The 22,435-nt window shown below is 44.4% G+C and overlaps 1 pseudogene; it reads right to left on the reverse strand.

Moving 5' to 3' along the window:
- Positions 1-21,655, reverse strand: part of LOC133074507 (small ribosomal subunit protein uS2-like) — a 95,613-nt pseudogene extending 73,958 nt beyond the window's left edge.
- Positions 21,656-22,435: the final 780 nt, after the last annotated feature.

Below are 22,435 nucleotides of genomic sequence, written 5' to 3' on the forward strand. Positions count from 1 at the left end.
GTGAGTCTTCAGGAGGTAATTCAGAAAGGAGAGGTTGAGGTCAAGAGCCTATCCTCCTTCTCTCTGAGCAGTTCAGGGCTCACCAGTTATCTGTCACGTCCAAACCTGAGAATGGACTCAACCACTTGAACATGCACACTGTCCTATGAGGCTGAATGACCTCCAATGAAGCTACTACCTGGGCTGCTCAGTCACAGTTAATCAATCACTGTGAGTACTAGCATTTGGTTACACGGTCAGTTAAAAAGAGGTGGTTTTCATTTTCCAATCTGGATCCAGTTTGAAACAGTGCTAGGGTTCCGTGGAACCCTGTTTGAGAAACCCTTCTCCACGGTGTTACTATGAGGGTCAAACAAGTCCCCTATTTGTGCAAAGGTATCAGAAGATAGTCTGGCGCAGAGTGGTACTGCTTCACTGAGAACAAAGGGATTTGCTGTAGGAAGGAGACTGGCATTAATAAAAAATTAGGATATAGCAAGATCTTTGCCATAAGGGAGGCATGTAGACAGTTCTCTGGACACATTGAGAAGCAGCACCTGTTTGTTCCAGAGTTAAGAGATAGTTTTACTTAGTAGATGGCATTTGACTGAAATTCAAAGAATGATTAGGTGCTTTTCTAGTTAGACATTAGAGGGAGAGGGTGCTCTAGACAGGGAAATCATATGAATAAGTAGCTTCATTATTCATGTAGTGGATGATCACCAGAAAGGGAAATGTATGTATTATGCTTCATTTTGTCTTCAATTGGCATAGGCAATCATTTTCACAGACCATTTTGCCTTAATTAGAATTGCTTTAATTGAAAAGTATGTGTTCCTAATCTTATACCACTAAAAATGTAGATCACAGCAGGGTTCTGGCTTATTTGCCTTCTTATAGTCTCTTGTCTGAAAGATTTAAACTATATACCTTGTATAGAGGTTGTGTGCGTGCTCAGTCCTGTCCAACTCTTTGCTACCCCATGGACTATAGCCTGCCAGGCTCCTCTGTCCATGGAATTTTCCAGGCAAGAATACTGGAGTGGGTTGCCTTTCCTATGCCAGGGGATCTTCCTGATCCAGGGATCGAATCTACATCTCTCATGTTTCCTGCATTGGCAGTTAAAAACCACTGAATCACCTGGGAAGCCCCTTGTATATCGCACTCCTGCTCAATTTTGACTTCTGAGATGAAAGTATTAATATTTACTAAAATAAACAAAGAAACCCAGCTAGCTTACTTTTTTCCCCTAAGCAATGAAAGATTTTAAGGATATATTTAACAATTGTAAACATACTAATAATTACTTCAAGAAATAAAAACAAATTACTTTGTCCTAGTATGACTCAGAGAATACATTTGTATTAAAGCATAAAGGAATGCCAATATAATTTTTTTCCTGATAGGTTATAAAAGCACTATGGCTTGTAACAAATTTTCTTATGTATCATTTTCAAACAGCTTTAGAAGACATAAAAGTGTTTTGCTACATGTTATATTTAAATCTGTTAATATTTTTGCACTGCCTTTTTCTATAAATGCACATAATGTGTTTTATAAGAGATTAGATAAATAATTTTCATAATTTAAAAAATACTTGCTAAATTAACTCCCCTAAGTGAATTAAACAATTTGTAAAACCCAAATTTTAGTTTACTAATGGCCATAGTCAGAGAACAAGTGTGTACTGAGTAATATTTGGTTTAGGGAAAAGACAAACAAGAATGTAACTAGTTCGTATTTCTAGCTCTTCCCTGTGCAGACTGAAACCTGGATTCAATAAGCTGTTGGGAAAAGCAGAAACACACATGTGTTTGGAAATGATGCCCTCTAACAATGGCTCAGGAGATTCACGATCCTGTTACAATGTTCCCACTGAGCTTTCAAAACCACTTTACATTAAACAAATTTGAAGCTATTTCAAGTGTAACTTGTTGGGATTTGAAAGCAAATCAGCTCTTGAGAAGAATGAGAGATTTAAGAAAGTGTGGAGAGAATGCTGAACTGGATCCAGAATATCTTTTTAAATGTATATTAAAAAAATAATTCAGCATTGTTTTCCAATCATGGTTTCTGGAATGAGGAGTAGAAATTTGGCAAGCCTTATTAAGGTACAGGCTTGGCCAAAATTGTCCTCCACTCTTTGAAGAGTGGGTTTTTTTTTTTTCTTCCCCCTATCTTAAGTGAAATCTCTGCTGCTGTCTTGAGCTTGTGAGCTCTTTGAGTGGAGTTCTCGATCTGGTTAGAGAACAAGTAAGGAGTCACAGTGGAATTCACACTGGAGAAAGTGGGCCCCAGGGACCTGGACAGAAAAGAAGCGTGGCTGTCCCTCTCTTCATTAGCCTGACGCCTGCCGTGGTGGCAGCCAAGGGCCCGATGTCCATGGCGCGGGCCCTCATCAGAGCCCCTGCAACAGCATTGCTGGGACAGTCCAGGAGCTTCCAGTGCCATCCAAAGGAGTCAGCAACATGGAGCACCGGAGGCAGGGCGAGAGATGTTTGGGAATGTTCACTATCTGACTTCCCACAGATTCATCATTTTGTCCAAAGCCCTGAGGACCCCACTATGAAAAACACTGCACCAGGAAGAGGAGATAGAGGAAGAAAAAGGCAGAAGGGTGGGGTGGGAAAGGACATGGGGTGAGAGAGAAGGGATCGAGGGACAGATGAGCTAGGGGAAAGGGCAAGAAAGGGACGAGGGAATTCTGCAGCAAAGGGCCTCGAGATCACCGTTAGCTCGGAGCATGCTTGACCCTAGGTGGCGCTATAGAGTTAGCAAGTCCGGAAAAACAGACCTCAGAGCGCAGAACCCCATCTCTCCCACCGGTGCCTTTTCTGTAATTGGTGCTTGTTTGGATCAGCTCCCCCAGGCAGCTCCCACCCCCATATTAACTTCTAGATGCTGCTCTTTGCTCCCGTCTCCCCCCACCCGGCCCCCGGCCCCCGCAATTCTCTGCTCTTTCTCAGCTGCTCTGTGATATGCTAGGTGCATAACTGTGTTGTCTTCTGGATGCTTACATAGGAAGCATTATCTATTTTATAGGCAAGAACACTGACACTCAGATGTATGAACTTAGAAGCCCAAGGTCTCTTAATCTGTAAGTTCAAGAGGAGGAGGCAGGGCTTGAATCCGGATCTGTGGTACTGCAAAGTCCTTGTGCCTAGTAGTGGGGAATCTCACCATTGTCTCCCCATGGCCGGCTCTGTCTGATTCTGAGTGCGATTGCTGGCCTGTTCACTGGACATCCTCCAAGGGCCAGCCTGGTGGCCATCCAGCCCCTCAGACAATCAACACTCTTTGTTGGTTGAACACTATGCTGTGTACAGAGCCGGGTTCTGAGCCCAGGGCAGTGAGCAGCGCAGGTGGCTTCCACGGGAGGGAGGTGGATGCTCTGAGTCATGACTTCCCCCAGAAGGAGCCCAAGGTGGGTGCCCCGCTCATGGGTCATCAGAGTTGACACAGCTGAGTGTGACTAATAAGAAGCAGGGAGGGAGGAAATAAGGGAAGAAACAAAATAATCTAAATCATCCTTTCTTCCTTCTGTTCTGACAAAGACTTTATTTTCCATTTAGAGTTATACCTTTTTAGACACATGGAAGCAACAAGTTAAGGATCCAAAAATAGATCCTATTCTCAAACAATTAGTAGCTAGTAATTAAATTATAAAAAACTCAAGATAAAACTAGCTAGTCAGTGTTATTCAGGTGGTAATAATCTTGGAAAAGAAAGCATAACCATTTGATGCCATTATATAATTTATTTTAAATTGAGACAGTGAAAAGAAAAAAGAGGGAGAAATTAAGAGGAAACAGAAGCAGAGACAAAAGAGAAATGAAAATAAAATGGAACAAAAAGAGTTAACCACACATGTCACACTTGAGAAGCTATATCTTTTCTCAAGATCCTTTGACCTCTATTTTTGTCTGTTTTTTCTCTGTGTCTCCATGTCTTTTTTCTCTGTGTGTATTTGAAAATGAATAGGGAAAGAAAATAGAATTCAAAGGGAATTTTTCCTCCACATCTCATTGTTCAAATATTAACTACATGGCCACTTCACTGCATTGAAAATAGATCAATTATCAATTCAGGCAACAAAATAAAATTAAGAGTACTGTAGCCTGGGCTAACCAGTTGTTAAAAATTTATGAAGTAGTTGAATGAGTTTTGGATAGCTGAGTAAGTGCAGAAGAAAGAAATGAGTATTGAGATTTGGGTAGTTGTAATGACAAGAAGACAGCTTTAAAAAAAAATGTTTCCTATGTGCCTGGTACTGTAAGAAGCAACTGACAAGTTACAGAAGAAAATAAAGTGGAAAAATTTAAGAGAAAAAGCAAATATGAGAAGACAAATTATTAACATGTATCCTTACCTGAAACTTCCTTATGGTTCATCAAAACCAAAGGCAATCTTGTCTTCCCTGAGCGAAAAAAGAACCACTTCTGTTACATCTGGTAAATTCATCTGTTGTTGAAGAAGGTACAGCCAAGTGTTCAGAGAAATAACCTTTTTCAGGCCCTTCTGTAAACTGTCTGGCTTTTATCAATGGTCTTGACTTCACAGAATAGGACAGTGTGAGAGGCAGGCATCCAAGTGGGTTAGCTTCCAACTTTCAGGATATGGATAGGCAAACATCCTTGAGCCAAGCAGCTGTGAACCATGAATAGGAGGCCCTCAAAATCCATTTGGTTAGAGTGTTAGATCAAGTAAGAAAACAGTTAACTTTGCGTCAGTGCAATTGCAACCTCGATGAGATTTTATCTATGGAGTGAAAGATTAGGGGAGACCAAATTTATTGTCATTCAGAGGAAGTATTTATATATTTGGCAGAGCCTGATGTGAGAGCAGAACAAAGGCTGCCAAGGAGGTTCATAAATTGAGATGGATGGTCTGCAAGTATTTTCCACATATGCTGCACACATACGGTGATATACACACTGCATGGTCCAAGCTCAGTGTTGAACCACCCTGCACAAATACCGATGCTATCTCCTTTATGGGCATGGAAGGATGGGGTAGTTAGGGCAGGTGGAGCTTGAATCAGTGTCAGGATCAGAACTGGGATGGAGAAGAATGTTCTGAGGATGAGGCTGTGTAGCAGGTTGAGATGGGGGAAAGAGGAACATTGCAAAGAAAGGGGGAGGCAGTGAGGGCAGAAGTCTGTTCATGTTAAGTCATGTGGAGGAGAAGAAAAGCCATGAATGTAGGGCTGGGGGAGAAGATATGAGAGGGGATGATGGGATGTGCGGCATAACACAGAAGAAAAAATAAAACCATAAAGGGAAAGGAATCAGTAGGGGGAACAATGGTCTTGATCAAGCTTGACCAAGCTTTCCCTTTTATAGGACAAACCAAAACTGCTTTATTGTCTTTCTAACTCATCTTGAAGTTTTACTCATAAGCTGTAGAAGTCATGAAACTGCTTTGAAGATATCATATTCATTAGGGATGTGATTGCCAAAAGGAGTGCCTCAGTAAGGCACATGGACCAAATTTGGCCTGCTGCCTGATTTTGCAAATAAAGTTTTAATGGAATAAAACAGTCATCCTTAGTTTATAAATTGTGTATGGTTGCTTTCATGTTGTAGCAACAGCAGATGAATAGTTATGTCAGAGATCATATAACCTGCAAACCCCCTAAATATTTACTATCTTGTCCTTTACTGAAAGGGCTTTCCTGATATCTCAGTTGGTAAAGAATCAGCCTACAATGCAGGAGACCCTGGTTCCATTTCTGGGTAGGGAAGATCCCCTGGAGAAGAGAATGGCAACCCACTCCAGCATTCTTGGGCTTCCCTTGTGGCTCAGCTGGTAAAGAATCTGCCTGCAATGTGGGAAACCTGGGTTCAATCTCTAGAGAAGGGAAAGGCTACCCACTCCAGTATTCTGGCCTAGAGAATTCCATGGACTGTATAGTCCATGGGATCTCATTTGCCCAGCCATAACCTTTACTGAAAGCATTTGCCCAGCCATAGCCTTGACTATGGAGTCTGCACCCTTTTCTACCACTCAGATGCCACTAACCTCTGCCAGGATCTAGTCATGTCAATGGCAAAGCCTGGTTCTTTTCTACATGGCATCCATTCATATTTATTTTGTATATGTTTAAAGCTTTGCTAGGTTATTCTTGGGAAAGTAAAGGAATGTGGTATTATGAAAAGTAAATAGGAGCTGCTAAGGGAAAGGAGAGCATATCTAAGAGGCCTCTAATGCTGTATCTCCCGAGGACGTCCTTTCATTAGACAGTGGCTCATTGCAAATTTATATGCCAAAGTCCTAATCCCAAGGATCTCAGAATGTGACCTTATTTGAATATAGGGTTGTTGCAGATGTCATTGGTTAAGGTAAGGCCAGGTGGCACAATGGTAAAGAATCCGCCTGCCAGTGCAGGAGACACAGGTTCTATCCCTGGGTCAGGAAGATTCCTTGGAGAAGGGAATGGTTACCCACTCCAGTATTCTTTCTGGGAAATCCCATGGACAGAAGAGCCTGGTGGGTTATAGTCTATGGGGTTGCAAAGAGTCAGACATGACTGAGTGACTGAGCGTGCACACACACAGGTCACCACAGTGGGTCCCTAATCCCATAAGACTGTTGTCCACATAAAAAGGGTGAATTGGACGATGTGTAGGGAAAATGCCATGTGAAGATGGCAGAGATGGGGTGATGCAACCAAAGCCACAGGGCACCAAAGATTGCCTGAAAACCACTAAAAGCTAGGGGAGAGGTCTGGCACAGATTCTCCCTCCCAGCCCTACTAACACCTTGATCCTGTACTGCCAGCCTCCAGGACTCTTGAGACAATAAATTTCTGTTTCAGCCATTCAGCGTTGGTACTTTGTTACAGTAGCTACAGCAAATTAATAAACACAAGTACAAAGTTTCCCACATAGATGTTCCTTGCTGGCAGTGATCATCTCCCTGTGGACCACTTTTATTCCTAGAGGGACAGAGCTCACAGTCTCAGAGTCTTTGTTTTTCTTTCTCTCAAAAAATTCCAACTCAACAGGCAAGGCTTCCAACACCTAACCTTTAGCTCTGGGATTGCCTGTTTCCAACAATTCTTCTTCCTTTGACAAAGATTCTAGAATGGTCACAAGATTTATTTTTTATGTGCACAGAGTGGACAAACCAAAAATGCTTTATTATCTTTCTAACTCAGACTCATCTTGAAGGTTTACTCATAAGCTGTAGAAGTCGTTAACCTGCTCTGAAAATTCCGTATCCATTGCAGTTGCCAACAGGAGTATCCCAGACTCCCATGAGGCCAGGAGTTACAGCCGCTGACCTAAAAATCTGTGTGCTCATCAAACTTCGTGTGTTGGTTCAGTTCTGTTTGGGCTTCCCTTGTGGCTCAGACAGTAAAGAATCTGCCTGCAATGCAGGAGACCCAGGTTCAATCCCTGGGTCGGGAAGATTCCTTGGAGAAGAGAATGGCCACCCACTCCAGTATTCTTGCCTGGAGGATTCCATGAACGGCAGAACATGGCAGGCCATAGTCCTTGGAGTCCCAAAGAGTTGAACACAATTGAATGACTAACACTGTCACACTGTCAGTTCTGTTTAAAAGTACTACATTTCTAAGACCATCAGGTCTTAGAAATAAGAAATAAAAATAAAATTTTTATCTTCAAATATTAAAAATTAAACTAGTGGTTTGCGTGTGGGTCCATGAAATTGTTTGATTTTGGAAGAGAGCCCCTTATACTTAAGCAAGGCCTCTATTTTAAAGGAATGAATAGCAATCGTCATTTTAAAAATTATTGATTCTCCCAAACCTTCCCTTATTTGCATGTATGATAAACATCCTAAACATAGTTAGCAGGCACTCTGCTAGACACTAGGACAAGAAAGGAATGGGACACTGTCCCCAAGGGTCTCAGAGTCTAGTGGGAAGAAAAGATAAGGAAGTCGAGATGGACCACAGAGAAGCCAGTGGTGGGTTGGAAGCCTCTGCCATGGGAGGAGAGAAGTAGACATCCAACTCAGCATGAAAGGGTTAGGTCAGCACAAGGCATTAGAACAGGTTCAGAGTTGTAGATGTTTAAATGGGAGTTACTTTGATAGCAGAGCAAGGGCTTTACAGAGAGAAGGAAAAAATGTTATCAACTTTGTGAGCACCTGCTCTATGCCAGCATTGTGCCAAATATATTTCACACATTTATGTATCACTGTGACCTTCTGAGACAGGTACTGCAGTTAGATTTTTTAAAGTAGTAAAATGTAGATAACATAATACAACTTTAAAGGGTACAGTTCAGTGGCATTAAGTACATTCATACCATCCCCGTTCAATTCCAGAACTTGTTCATCTTCCCAAACTGAAACTCAGAAGCTACAAAACAACTAACTCCCCACTCCACCACCCTCCAGCCCCTGGCAACCTCCATGTTACTTTTGGTCTCTATGAATTCGACTACTCTAGATAATTCACACAAGTGTAATCATACCATGTTCGTTTTTTCATAACTGGCTTATTTCAATCCTCATAATGTCAAAAGGTTCATCCATATTGTATTTTGCCTCAAGATTTCATTCCTTTGATCCCATTGTAGGTATACGCCCCACGTTGTTGATCCATTCATCCGGCAAAGGTTGCTTGGGTCGTTCCCACCTTTTGGTTTTTGTGAATTATGCTTCTGTGAAAATGGATGTCCACATATCTGTCCACAATCTGTCCAATTGCTTTCAATTATTTTGTTTATTCCCAGAAGGGGAAATGTGGACTCCTATGGCAATTCTGGAATTACCCGCGAAAACAGATTCTTAATTTTTTTCAAGAACAGTCATACTGTTTTTTCAGAGGCTGCCACTATTTTACATTCTCAGAAGCAATGCCCACTTTCTCCACATTCTTGCAAGGGCTTTCTATTTTCTATTTTTTGGATATTGGCTATCTTAAGGGGTTTGAAGTAGAATTACACTATGGGGAGACAGGTACCATTATTATTAGCATTTTTTTTTTTTAAGGTGAGAGAATGAAAGCTTAGTAACTTGCTTACGGTCATCTAGCCAATACATGGCACATGCAGAATTTTAGCCTGAGTCCATTCTACTTCGGCTCTGTGTTCCTAAGCATGATATCAGATTGCCTGGTGGGGACATGGGAGAGAACCCAGAAAGCTTGGGAAATGAAAATAAAGAAAACAGTGTTGGGAGAGGAGGTTGTGAATGGAGATGAGACTGTATGAGTATGCAGGGGTCAGATCATAAAGACATTTGTGTTTTTTCCTGGAAAAAATTTCAGTTCTTATAAACAACTTGGAAACATAAAATGTATATGGTAATCATATAAATCTAAGGATACATGAGATGAGCCCATAAAAAAACCCAAAAGGAAACATGAGATGAGCCCATAAAAAAAAACCCAAAATCTGTGTTTCTCAGAAATGTAATCAGAATAGCTGTAGGTTAAGGCCTAATGTAAGGAATAACTTATTTTTCCATCAAAGTACAACTGAAAATAACCAAGAATAATAAGACGTTGGCTTCACATTTTTCCATTTGTACTAACTAAGGATATTTTGGGGCATCTTATGGAAAATATAACCTCAAGGGTTAAGGGGGCATTCACCAGGCATCTCAGCAAATTCCTATTGGGAATCTTGTGCTTATATGAGGCAAGGCCCGCAGGCTGTGGTCCTGAATGAAGGACCTAGAAGGAAGGAAACCCCACTGTATATTTCAGGTTTCAAACTGTCTAGGCATGTGCAGACAGTGTGCACCATGGAGTAGGGAAGAGAGCGATCTCTCTATGGGAGGGGCCAGAGCCCACTGGTCAGAAGTCAAGGTGGTCTGGGGACCCCTGAACCTGTGGCTGGTGGATTGAGCAGGAGGCATTCGCTACACTAATAGTGCTATCAGTAATCTAGCCCAGAACAATGACCAAACCTGACATTCCTCAACAAGGTGGAAACATATATGTGTAAATGAAGAGACAGAGGAAGAGTAGCTGAGAGTACAGGCATTAAGTAAGTGGTTATACACCAAGGCAGATCTAGTACAACACGTTGTAAAAGAGCTCAGAGCAGGTGGTGATGTTATCTCTTAGCTCAGTTACATGAGATGCCAGAAAGGGTGGAGCCATATATCACTAGGACCAATCTTGCTTTCAGAACCTGCCCCAAATGGGCTTCCCTGGGGGTTCAGTGGTAAAGAATCTGCCTGCGGATGCAGGAGATGTGAGTTTGATCCCTGGATTGGAAAGGTCCCCTGGAGAAGGAAACGGCAACACACTCCAGAATTCTTGCCTGGGAAATCCCATGACCAGAGGAGTCTGGCGGGCTACAGTTCATGGGATAGCAAAAGAGTCAGACACAATTTAGCGACTAAACAACAATCACAAAATGATCAAATGGAAGTCTGCAAACCTGAGTGATATTTTGGTCACGTGACATGACAGTGAGTGGATTAACTGCTAACGAGTGAGTGGGACTCCGGTAATGTGCCAGCATCTTTTTCTCTAGCTGTGTCTTCTTGGTAAGATTATAACGCTGATGTTGTGTAAATCCATGGCTGATTCATGTCAATGTATGGCAAAAACCACTACAATATTGTAAAGTAATTAGCCTCCAACTAATAAAAATAAATGAAAAAAAAAGAAAGAAAATGGAAGAAAAAATAATGCTGATGTTGATGTTCCAGTGTTTTGGGAAATTGGGTGAAGCCTCCTCTCCTTGCCCTATGCTGGCTCTTCCAAATCCTAGGCATATGAAAATAACCATGGCCAAAGGCTGTGTGTTGTGAAGATTTAACTTTACCTAAAGCAAGGTCTCACATCTCCCTTTGGCTTCTGAGCTTCTGGAGTGGTAGAGTTGTGACACTGACCTTAAAAATCTCCTTAGAAACCACACGGAGAATTGAAGAAGCACAGGACATGCTTTGTAGGGGCTTCCCTGGTGGCTCAGTGGTAAAGAGTCTGCCCGCAATGCGGGAGACGAGTGTTCGGACCCTAGGTGGGGAAGATCCTCTGCAGAAGGAAATGGCAACCCACTCCAGTATTCTTGCCTGGAGAATTCCATGGACAGAGGAGCCTGGCAGGCAACAGTCCAGGGGGTTGCAAAGAGTCAGACATGACTTAGGGACTAAAACCACTACCACCACCCGGGACATGTTTTGTAAAGAAGAAGTAAGGGAATTTGAGAGTTTTTTAAGTCTCTGGAAAAGAAGAGACTTAGGGAGGACTTCAACAGGGTCTTTAAACCACAAAACTATGGAAAATACTTTTTATCTGTCTTGAGGTGAAAACAAAAGGAAGTGGACTTGCTTCGTTGCTTTCAGTCACTCATAGGAAGAGCTAAGATGCAAGGAAGAGGCAGCTGAGGATAACTGGGTATGGAGAGTAGGATTGTGGGGGATAACCTCAGAGTGCAGCAGCTAATAATGACAATAGTAGTAGATACCACCTGCCCTATGCTGTGCTACTCAACTGTATGGTACTCTATTTATCTGTGAATATTTATCGAACCTCTGCTATGCTCCAGAGTTTATGCTAGACTCAAAGGCTACAATGATGAGCAAAAATAAGTATATTTCCACCATACTCTGGGTGGGGTGGGGCAGGTCCTCTGAGTGACTTATGGGATGAGTCAGTAATAAATGAAGTGTGTACATGTATCATTACAATGTCCATGAGAGTGTATAAATGCCATTAGAGTGTAAAATAAGCACAGATGATAGGCTTTGGGATGTTAGGAATGCTCACTCTTCTCTATTAGGTTTTTTTATTCGCATTCCACTGAGGAGGAAACTGGGGCTCAGAGAGGTTAAGTCATTTTCCCAAGAGTGCACAGCAATCAATGGGCACAGCTGAGATTTCTGTCTACCTATCCAGGTCTGTCTGATCCCAAAGGCTTTTATCTCAATCTCCTGACTCTAGACTGTCAGTTGAGAGACTGGAGAAGGCCAAGTTGATCTGTTTTACCCTGGTGTGACCTGAAGGCCTTCCGATCATTCATAATCTACCTTTCCTGCCCTATCTTGGAGTGGATTATAACGCCCCTCCCAACATGCCCTCAGACTGTCATTCTTTCTTCCTCTGCCCCTCCTATACCTACTTGACCCTGAGAGGAGTACACAGCCCTTTCTCCAGGCCCTGCCAGGTTGGAGATGAAGCTGAGACCAGCAAACCTGGGCAGGTTTCCCAGCACACAGCAGTCCTCAAGCGTCTCTGTTCCCGGCCTGTTCAAGGCAGACAACACCGATGTCTGTCTGAGTCAGTGTTTGCACACGTGTGAAGCGGCCCTTGTGTGTGCATCCCACCTTTCTTGGGAGGTGCTTGCTGATATCTGCGTTCAGGACAAACATACAAATGCTTTCATGCACATGTGGAAAAGTACACACATGTTTAAGCACATGATGGTCATCACGCTTGTGACAAGGGTTTGTGACAGGAGGCCAAGGGTCATCAGTCTGCGGGCCTCTTTTGGGAAGGGCTTAGGCAGGAGGCTTGGGAGCCCATTCAAAGCAACACAGTATTTTTCTCTTCTGGGGATTTAGGGACTGGGCTAGTCCTTGGAGCAGAAGGAAGCCGGATCTGGAAGGGAGAGCAGACTCCACGTTCCTTACGTGGGGCCACAGGCTGTTTTGGGGTTGTGCTGGGACAGGTGGCTATGAAGTGGGGAAGGGTAGCTGATGAGAAAACCCCGGGGGTGTGCCCCATTGCCATGGGATGCTGCCCTTCCCAGGTCAAGGTACAGCCCAGGACCCAGCTCCTAGGACATCCCAGCTGATGGAGGGCGGCCCTGATCTGCCATACTTCACTTCCCAGTATGCAGGGCAATGAGTTATTGCTTACCTGTATTATTGACTCCTCACAGACACCTGTGAGGTCTGGGGTTATTGTGCCCACTTTATAGATGAAGGACAGACTCAGTGAGCTCTGTTTGCCCAAGGTCACACAAGTCAGTCAGGCAGGGCAGGGATTTAAACCCAGGCTTATTGGACCTCAAAGGCTGTGAGTCATCTAAATTCTGCTCCATGGACTCCCCCAAATAGCCCCTGTTCATAGAAGAACCTGCAGGGGGTGCCGTGACCTGTGCAGGGACAGGCAGCTTCTGAGTGATAGAGCAGGGATGGCACGGGGACCCCTCGCTTCCACCCACCCTACTCTGGCCCCTCATTTAGTCTCCCACACTTTGCTCCTGCGCCTGCTCCGTGGCTGGGACGCCTCGGTCCAGAGCTCACTGCTGATGCTCCTCACAGAGGGTCTCCATCTAGTGGGCTCCTGATGACCTCCTGAAGCTGTCAGAGGGCCGGGAGCGGCTTTGCTCTTCTCCAACAAGCCTGTGCTTGGGGAAGGAGGAGGGAGGCAAAGAGGGGCCTAGGACCCTTCCCTTCTCTGAGAGGGACCTGTTGGGTCTGAGATGTTGTCACTCCAGCAGTAAATGGGCTGATAAGGGGCCAGTTGAGAACCAGTGTTCAGTGCTTGCAGGTGAGTCAGAGCCTATGGGAATGGAGGGGCCTGGGCCTCGGTGGCAGGGTCTGGAGGGGTTGGCTGGTGAGTGCCAGGCCCTGGGGAATCGAGCCCCACAAGCCAGCTTGGCTGGTCACCAGAGCTGTTTTCTTTGTTACTAGGTGCTATGCTGGAGGCCAGAATGAGCCATCAGAGTCCAGAAGGCATCCACCCACTATAAAGATATTATGGCTGGAGGTACTGTTAGGGTTAAATGTGAATAGAAATAGCAATTGAAGCACAAAGGCAGGAGATGTCCTAGTGTAGTGCTGTCCAACAAACAGAATGCAGATCACATGCATAATCTTAAATTTTCTAGTGTGTGTGTGTATGCTAAGTCGCTTATTGTGTCTGACTCTTTGAGACCCTATGGACTGTGGCTCGCCAGGCTCCTCCATCCATGGGATTCTCCAGGCAAGAATACTGGAGAGGGTTACATGCCCTCCTGCAGGAAATCTTCTGGACCTAGGGATCGAACTCATGACTCATATATCTCCTGCATTGGCAGGTGGTTTTTTACCACTAGCACCACCTGGGAAGCCTCAAATTTTCTAGCAGTCACACTTAAAACGTGTAAAGAGAAACAGGTGAAATGGATTTCAATATTGTATTTTATTTAAATGGACGTATTCAAAATCATATAACTACAACATGTGCTCAATCACAGAAATTACAAATGAGCTGCTTTACATTCTGTCTTCATGGTAAGTCTTTGAAACCTGGTGTATATTTTTCACTTACAGCTCATCTGCCCTCAGACCAGCCAGGGGTTAATCAGAACCTCCTTGGCCTCCACCTTTGTTCCCCAGCTCCAGAACCAGTCCCATGGGCTTTGTGTGCCTGATGGCCCAATCAGGAATCCTGCTGCTGCTGCTGGGGCCTCTGGGCTATGTGGGGAAGAGAGTTTGAGACAGGAACCGGAAGGCCATGAAGTGGGGACAGGTTGGCATGAGGAGTCTGGGACAGAATGGGGAAAACACATGAGCCCCAAGCACTTGGCACGAGCAGATGAGCTGGCGGCCGCCCATGCCCAGTAGAGCGGTGGGAGAGGGACACAGTGGTCAGGAGCCCACAGGCCCGCACTACCTGCCCGACACACTTCCTACGGCCTTTTTACTTTCATCTAACACCCTACAGTCTGGTTGACTTTTGTCCTCTCACCTCAGTGCTGCTGACTTCTTTGTTCTTATTTCTTTTGTTTGATGTTCTAGAGAGGACAGCTTTGTTTCCAGTGGTTTGACTAAGTCACAGCCGGAGCCCCAGGTTTGTTTGTTATGAGACTGCTGCTCAGTTTCAGGAAACTCCTCCCTCCACCGCTCTCCTCACCCGCATTGTCCGCTCCTCCTGTGCCTGAATGGGCTGAGTCTCCTGGTTCCCAGGGCACCCTCCAGGCCCCTGGGGGATGAGGAAGGGAGCCTCACCTCAAAGTGCAAGGGTAAGCTGGGGGCCTCTTCTTTTCTCCTGACCGAGGTGGGAGGGGGCCAGTGTGCTTAGGGTCAGCTATGTGCCTCTGTCTTCCCTGGGTCCCACACCTCAGAGTCCAAGGGTAAGCTGGACTCTTCTTTTCTCCTGACCGAGGTGGGAGGGGGCCAGTGTGCTTAGGGTCAGCTACGTGCCTCTCTCTTCCCTCTGCAGTGTCCCGTCCTGGGTCCCACTGCAATCCCCAGGTCACTGTGCCCCCTGAAGGTGAGTGCGTAGGAGAGTTTAGTCCAGTCTGATCTTTATGGTGGAATCAAATGAACTATATAGACATTATATATTTTTAATATTTATATATATATTTATTTATTTATATTAAATTTAATATTTTAATATATAATGTGTGTTTATATTAATTTTATATTCAGTTCAGTCAGTTCAGTTCAGTCGCTCATTCGTGTCCAACTTTGCTACCCCATGAATTGCAGCACGCCAGGCCTCCCTGTCCATCACCAACTCCCGGAGTTTACTCAAACTCATGCCCATCGAGTCGGTGATGCCATCCAGCCATCTCATCCTCTGTTGTCCCCTTCTCCTCCTGCCCCCAATCCCTCCCAGCATCAGGGTCTTTTCCAATGAGTCAACTCTTCGCATGAAGTGGCCAAAGAATTGGAGTTTCACCTTCAACATCGGTCCTTCCAATGAACACCCAGGATTGATCTCCTTTAGGATGGACTGGTTGGATCTCCTTGCAGTCCAAGGGACTTTCAAGAGTCTTCTCCAACACCACAGTTCAAAAGCATCAATTCTTCGGCGCTCAGCTTTCTTCACAGTCCAACTCTCACATCCATACATGACCACTGGAAAAACCATAGCCTTGACCAGACAGATCTTTGTTGGCAAAGTAATGTCTCTGCTTTTTAATATGCTGTCTAGGTTGGTCATAACTTTCCTTCCAAGGAGTAAGCGTCTTTTAATTTCATGGCTGCAGTCACCATCCGCAGTGATTTTGGAGCCCCAAAAAATAAAGTCTGACACTGTTTCCACTGTCTCCCCATCTATTTCCCATTATATTATACATTTATATTATATTTATTTATATAATATATATTCTATAAATATAATTATATGTTAATATATATTTTATTTATATCAATGTATATATATCAACTATAATGTTCTTGTAGTTATTTAACTAAAAACATTGTAGATATACTCTATTATATATGACACTATAGCACTGCATTGTTCATTATCTATGTTATAAGATACATTTTACTATACAGGGTTGATATAAATATACAAATATAGTGCACCTGCAATTTAATTTAAGGGGTGTTTCACTATATCTCACTTTTGGCCTTACATTCTCCCTATAAATTTATTCCTCATGTTAAAAAAGTTATAAATTGCATTCAACAATTCCTCTCAAGCTAGTGGGTATCAGAATCACCTGGAGCACGTGCTAAAGCATATTTCTGAGCCCCACCCCAAAGATTTTGACTCCAGTGAGACTCATGACATGAGTCTGGAAAGCTCTAGAATGCTTGCAGGTGATGCTGAGGCTCTGGGTCCTTGGAGTGCAGAAGCAGTGTTTTAACTAACGTCCACACTGTGCTTACTAGTGTCATGCTCTTCTTTCTAAACACTGCCAATATCAACCACCAGTCCTTGGGACCACCCTGGGAGGTAGGAACTCATTATCCTCATTTTACAGATGGGGAAACAGGTGTAAAGAGGCTAAGTGACTTCCCGATGGAACCATAGCCAGGAGTCATTCATACTTGAAACCTGTCATGTGTCTCCACAGGAATCCAAGCCTCCCTGATCATGTCCCTGGATGCTTGCCTAGGACTCTGGAGTGTGGGCAGGCAAGCTCTGGGCATCTGTTGCACTGGCCCCAAAAGTTGGCATGAGCACTGGAAACCCCTTCCCGTGATCTGGTGATGGCTCAGTTTCTCTGGATGTCCAGGAGCAGCTGAGGCAGAGTCTCTGCAGAGTTGACCAGGTGTGCCGTGCATGCTAAGTCACTCCAGTCGTATCCTACTCTTTGTGACCCCATGAACTGTAGCCCGCCAGGCTCCTCTGTCCATGGGGTTATCCAAGCAAGAATACTGGAGTGGGTTGCTGTGCCCTCCTCCAGGGGATCTTCTCGACTCAATGATCAAACCCATTTCTCCTGCAGCTCCCTCATTGTAGGCAGATTCTTTACCATTGAGTCACTAGGGAAGACCCTCAGCCAGATGTAGCTGCTGCTTAAAACAAAGACTGCAAATTCACATACCGACAGTGTGCAGACTCTAAATGAGAGACTCCAGTGAGACTTAAGAAAATGCTTTCCTTTGAACCACTCCTTGTCTTGGCCTATTTGTTTTTCCACTTTTGATAGATACGTAGACAGAAGAAATATTTCACATTTATTTCAACTCTATTATAAGAAAAGCAAAGCATAAAAACCTATTATAAAGTGCAGTGACTACTTGGTCTCCTTTGGGAGTGGATAGTATTTAGGGAGTGGTGGGGACGAGGACAAACTGACCTGCCTACAGGGAATGACAGCTGCTCACTTCCAGTCAGTTGTTGCCAAAGGCCAATTTCAAGAGAAGTGCAAATCCAGATTTTTAAGGGATATATCTTTATTTTTAAATTTTGGTAACTACAAATACATACACAGGTACACACACACATGCACACACATATATAGGGCTTCTCTTGGTGGCTCAGAGGATAAAGAATCCATGTGCAATGCAGGAGACTTGGGTTTGATCCCTTGGGTTTGAGACTTGGGTTTGGATCTTGATTGGGAAGATCCCCTGGAGAAGGGAATGGCAACCTACTCCAGTATTTCTTGGAAAGTTCCATGGACAGAGGAGCCTGGTAGGCTACAGTCCATGGGGTCACAAAAAGTCAGACATGATTGAGCACACACACACACACATATACAACCTGTTGGATGATGGAGCAAAAATGAATTTAACAATATATGACTAGATTATAGGAGGAAAACTGCAAAACTCTGATGAAAGAAGTCAAAGATTTAAATAAATTCAGAGATAGTTTATGTCCATGAATAGGAAGACTCAATACTGTTAAAATGTTAGTTCTTCCCAACATGATCCATAGATTCAATGCGATCCCATTCAAAATCTTAGCAAGTTATTTTGTGGGCTATTGACAAACTGATTCAAAAGTTTATAAGGAAAAGCAAGAGCCTCAACACAAAATTAAAGAACAAAGCTGGAGGAATGAAACTTCCTGACTTCAAGATTTATTATAATGTGACAGAAATCAAGACTGTGGTACTGGTGGAAAAAAACAGACAATAGATCAGTAGAGTGAAATACAGAGCCCAGAAATACACCCACACAATACAGTCAACTGATCTTTAACAAAGGAACAAAGACAATTCAGTGGAGAAAGTCTTCTTAATAAATGATGCTGGACCAAGTGAGTATCCACATGCAAAGAAAAAAAAAATACATCTAAACACAGACCTTACACCTTTCACAAAAATCACTTCAAAATGAATCACAGACCTAAATTCAAAACACAAAATTATATAACTCCTAAAAAAAAACATCAAGGTTACCTTGGGTTTGGTGGTGACTCTAAATACAAGAAAAACACAATCCATGAAAAATTAATGATTTAGACTTCACTCTCTTTTGCAAGTTTCTCTGCAAAATATACTGTTAAGATACACAAACCACAAACTGAGAAAAAAAAATCTTTTTAAAACACATATCTGATAAAGGACTTTCTATGCAAAATCTACAAAGAACTCTTAAACTATCAAAATGTTCCTCAGTAGGTGAATGGATAAACTGTGTATATCTACATAATGAAATTTTACCAAAAAATTTAGCTACAACACTGTTTACAATAGCTAGGACATGGGCGCAACCTAGATGTCCATTGGCAGATGAATGGATAAGGAAGCTGTGGTACATATACACAGTGGAATATTATTCAGCTATATAAAAGAATGCATTGAGTCAGTTATAATGAGATGGATGAAACTGGGGCCTATTATACAGAGAGAAGTAAGTCAGAAAAAGAAACACCAAAACAGCATATATATGGAATTTAGAAAGACGGTAATGACAACCCTATATGCAAGACAGCAAAAGAGACACAAATGTAAAGAACAAATTTTTGGACTATGTGGGAGAGGAGAGGATGGTACAATTTGAGAGAATAACATTGAAACATGTATATTGCCACATGTGAAATAGATGAGCAGTGCAAGTTGGATGCATGAAGCAGGGCACTCAAAGTTGGTGCTCTGGGACAACCCAGAGGGATGGGGTAGGGAGGGAGGAGGGCAGGAGGTTCAGGATCGGGGGGATCCCTGGCTGATTCATGTCCATGTATGGCAAAAACCACCACAATATCGTAAAGTAATTAGCCTCCAAGTAAAATAAATAAATAAAATTTTAAAATTAACTACTAAAAATTAACACTAAAAAATAGCTATTAAGTCATGAAGTGAAATGGAGGAAACAATGCATGTTACTCAGTAAAAGAAGTCAGTCTGAAAAGTCTACATACTGAATGATTCCAAATATATAATATTCTGGAAAAGGCAAACTACAGAGATAGTAAAAAAGAAAAGAAAAGAAATCAGTGGCTATAAGGTGTTTGAAGTGAGAGAGAGCAAAAGATGCAGCAGAGGGAATTTTTAGGGCGGTGACAGTATTCTATATAACACCATAATCATAGGTACCTGCCATAATACAGTTGTTGAAACCCGTAAACTGTGGACTTTGGTTATAATGATGTATCAGTGTTGGTTTATTGAGTGCAACAAATGGTGGGAAATGTGGATGATGGGAGAGGTTGGTGGGAACTCTGTACTGTCCACTGAGTTTTGTTGTGAACCTAAAACTACTCTAAAATGTAAAGTACATTAATTTCTAAAAATTAGAAAAGGCTCTCTGACCTTTTTATTTTCCTTTAATAAAGCGGTCTAGAGAAGATTGGGTCCCACCCTCGGCACTCCCTGCCTGTTGCCCTGTTGGGTCTATGGTGGTGATAAGTTTATGGAGTGAAGCTACAGACAGTTAACTGGCTGTTTCTGAGCCAAACAGAGCTAAAGATGATTACACTGAATTCTAGTTATTTGTGGCAGCTATGTTCTAGAGAGTCACCATTAACACTGAATTAGTGAATACTGAATCATTGTTCTTAGGAGAAGTATACATACTAGATAGACATATATAGTAGGTGAGAGATGGAGGCTGTGTTTTCAGAGGCAAGAGGACCTGGGGTGAGCAGGGTGCCCACCAGGGCTTGCGTAAGGCAGAAAATCAGATCTGAAACCCAAGCTTTCCCTTCCCAAAGAATGCGTTTCCTTCAGTAGCATTAGGGCTGTTCCCTAGACTAGCAGTGAAAGTAACTCCAGCACTCACCGTCTGTCAGGCATCAGACTCTTTGCTCCACCTCTTGCTCCATCCAGGAGGGTTCTGAGGTTGGCACCCACATTGAGGCTTCAGTGGTCAGAGGCCCTCACCGCTCCTCGGAGCTCTGTACCAGAAGAGACGTGAGGCACTTGGATGGAGAGCAGTCTCTCTGGTTAAGGCGACAGGAGAGAGGAACCCTGGAATTAGGGAGTCTGTGGTGTGACAGAGCTGGAAGGGGTCTTAGCAGACCTCCAGAAGGATTCCAGGTGGGAGAAACTGAGGCCCAGAAAGCAGGGGGACTGACAGAAGGCACATCTCGGGAGTGCTGGAATTAACCTCAGGCTAATTAACCTGGTGGTTCAGTGGTAAACAATCTGCCTGCAATGCAGGAGACAAAGGGTTGGATCTCTGGGTTAGAAAGACACTCTGGAGGAGGGTGTGGCTACCCACTCCAGCATGCTTGCTTGGAGAATCCCATGGATAGAGGAACCTGGCGGGATAGTCCACAGGGTCACACAGAATCGGACATGACTGAAATGACTTTGCACACATTCACAGAATTAACCTCTGACCTACTAGAAGCCTCAGCAGTGTGCTACCGAACCAGGCCTTTTGTTATGCAAATGTGACTCTCCTCCCTAACCTGAAGGCACTGTCAGCCTCCCCCCTGGGCCCTGAATTTCCCCAGGACTTTGCTTTCTCATCCAGAAGGCCCATCTACAGGGGACATTAACTCCTGTCCATCACAAGCTGCAAGTACCCCGGGAAGTTACAACCCCGTCAGGGGCAGAGTAGAGTGTTGGGGGTGGTGGGCAGGTGAAGGTTTCTCTTCTGAGAAGGCAGGTCAGCTGGGGAGTCCACCGTGTCCAGACTGCACCGGCTGGGGTGGGAGGGGCCCTGTGCAGAGCTACAGCGACGGCAAGGGCTTGTGTCCAGGGCAGACTGGAGCTGGCTGGATTTCCACAGAAAGCAAGGGCCTGGAGCTCTGAGCTCGGAGGCTTAGCTCCCACTACTACAACGATCGGGGGCAGCAAAGTGTGTGTGATGGAGGGGGCTTCCTCCAAAGGCTCCTGTCTCCACTCTTGGGTAGTGAGGGGCCAGGCTACAGAGTCAGTTTGGGTTCGAGAGGAGTGCACAGGTGAGGGAAGTGGGAGTGTAGTGTTGCTTAGTAGCCAAAAAAGACAGGGAAATACATACACAAACCACCTCTCCAAACCTCTCCTGCACTGGAGCCTTGCAACCCTGGGACCAACCTCTAGAAGGATGCTCACTGTCGTCTACAAGATCCCAGCTCCAGCCGGGCCCCCGCGCCTGCTCTGCTGATTGGCTCTGAACTTGTTCTGGCTTCTGTCAAAGGCGCGGCTTCTGTCAAAGGCGCGGCTTCTGGCTGGTGGACCAGGCCCATGGATCGCCTAAGCCAAGACAGCAGCCATGGGAACCCGACCTGCTCGCCCCTGCCTGTCAGAGAGTGAGGGCTGTCACTGTCTCCAGATGCGGTGGCCACTACCTAGAGCATGGGCTGCGGGCTACCAGGAGGCCAGGGATTCTGTGGCAAGCAGATGAGTGACTGAGCATGCACACATGCACGCCAGCAGTAGCATTCAGCCAAAGTGACAATCACTACTCTAGCAAGTCATCTGTGTATAATGACTTATCCCCTTCAGGGGTCCCCACCCACCCTTCCTATCTGCCACTGAGGGGACTCACATGCAATACACTGTCTTTACAGTGAATGTGTGATTCTGCCCCCAAGGTGAGGGGAGAGGTCTCAGGGGCTGGGCACCTGCCTACAGTCCTCGACTCACGGGAAAGCGGCAAAGGGGGCCCACTTGACATCTGAGTAGTGCCCTCCCTCCTTGGGGATCAAGCTACACAGGTGAAAAGCATGCGGGAGGTGAGGCTACTCCAGATGGTCTCATTGGGACCTGGTGCGCCTGGGGTGATTTCGGAGCTGATGTTCCCCTGGCACCTTCAGCCTCTCGGTGGCTTCTTCTCATCTGTGCTCAACTCCTTGTCCCCAGGCCCTCCATGAACAGCGGTAGGGAGCTGGTGGGACCTGAGATGAATGATGCACTCTGGTCTGCTCCGCAGCACTTTGCACAGAGCCGGTTGAGGCCACAGTCAGACAGTTGACTGATGGAGGCTGATGGACCGCCACCCGGCTGCATGGCTTTTCTGAATGAGG

This window comes from Dama dama, chromosome 20 (genome assembly GCF_033118175.1).
Source record: "Dama dama isolate Ldn47 chromosome 20, ASM3311817v1, whole genome shotgun sequence".
Taxonomy (NCBI): Eukaryota; Metazoa; Chordata; class Mammalia; order Artiodactyla; family Cervidae; genus Dama; species Dama dama.